At 38.5% G+C, this 1,554-nt stretch overlaps 1 non-coding gene across 1 annotated transcript; it reads left to right on the top strand.

The window, feature by feature from the left end:
• Nucleotides 1-1,005: 1,005 nt before the first annotated feature.
• Nucleotides 1,006-1,107, top strand: LOC128568203 (U6 spliceosomal RNA). Its single transcript, XR_008375026.1, has one exon. It is a non-coding gene; the product is annotated as a U6 spliceosomal RNA (small nuclear RNA).
• The last annotated feature ends 447 nt before the right edge of the window (nucleotides 1,108-1,554 follow it).

The following is a 1,554-nucleotide window of genomic DNA, read 5'->3' as shown; positions in this document are numbered from 1 at the left end:
AGTTGAGCGGATACAATCTGGCTCTAGAGCCTGGGGAATAATTCTTTGTAAAAATACCATAACTGTCATATTTATCCAACTATATACTGAATTCTGTGCCCTTTAGAGTCCAAACTTTTGTGACAGGTATGTAAATCAATTTAGCAAGACATGATGGCATGGCTTCAATTACCATCTGTATAACTCCTCTGGACATTTTCAGTAGAAATTTAAAATGTTCCCAGGATATCAAAGCTAATAGAAATTTCCATATGGAAAACCTTCCAGACTTTATATCTTTGGGAGGATCTAAAAAATTCACTACAGACTCATACACACAAATCTCCACCTCTTTTTTGTTAGGTCGTTTTGTTTTGGCTCTTTTTAAGCCTTACATGTGAAAGCTGTTATACAGGTGGCATTATTTCTATGAATTCTTACTAATGTCAATAGGAAAACTGCTGCCAGGGTAACAGGCAAACCAGGCATCGGGATCCTGGACCCCACTGGAAGTCCAGCTAAGGACATGTATAAAAGCAATTAAACTTAGAAATACACTTATGGGATGGAGGGGGCAAAAGTAACGTGGGTGGGAACAACCTTTTTAGAAAGTAATTTGATAGTCTCTACCAATACATAAAATGTTTACACCCTCTGACCCAGAAATTCCATTTCTGGGACTATATCCTCCTGAGCTAGTCCTTGAAAGTGTCCAAGAACATATGTACAAGGAGGTTGGTCATAATATGATTTGCAAAAGTGAGAAATTAAAGATAAGCTAAGTGTCTATCAAGAGGGGATTGTTTGAACAACTGATGATGCATCCATTAAAAAGAATGCTGGGGAACCACAGGCTCTCTACACCCGCATCATCTACCTCCACATAAAATTATCAAGAATGCAGTCAAACCATCCCAAAGATGAAAAGAGCATGACTTTTCATTTTCACAGCATGCCCTTTGGTGGTATTTATATTTTTAAAAACCAAAAACATATGATCCTTTTGTACTTTAAAAAGTAACACAAGTGCTCCCTAGCACATATACTAAAATTGGAATGATACAGAGAAGATTAGCCTGGCCCCTGCCCAAGGATGACACGCAAATTCAAGAAGTGTTTCATATTTTTAGAGGAGCTAATACATGCTCACCTAAGAAAAACTCAATTCAAGTTGGTGGGAGGGAGATTGAGGGAGAGGAGAGAGGGGAGGTGGGGAGATCAATGTAAGGGTATAACAGCCTTTTGGGTGCAGGACACAACTACAAGAGAGACTCCATGCAAATATTGCAATCTAGTTGTTTGTACCCTCACGTTAACCTGAAATCAAAATAAATAAATATATAGAAACACAAAAAATACATTTTCCGCTAACTGTTCATTGTCACATTGTCAGGCTGCCAGTTTTTCTTGGCATAGTGGACAACTTTATAAGGGAGAAAGACGAGAGCATTGAAGGGTAAAACTTCCTGAATGTCCACTGTGAGAAGGGTCAATGTCAAAGGTTGAGGGAGTTATGCCCAAAGAGAAAAAATAATCCCTTTCCCTAAGGGACTTGTTACACAGCATAAGTCTGTG

Source organism: Nycticebus coucang, chromosome 16 (genome assembly GCF_027406575.1).
Source record: "Nycticebus coucang isolate mNycCou1 chromosome 16, mNycCou1.pri, whole genome shotgun sequence".
NCBI classification, from domain to species: Eukaryota; Metazoa; Chordata; class Mammalia; order Primates; family Lorisidae; genus Nycticebus; species Nycticebus coucang.
The sequence above is the reverse complement of the archived record's forward strand: the minus strand, read 5'-3'. Positions and strand labels throughout refer to the sequence as shown.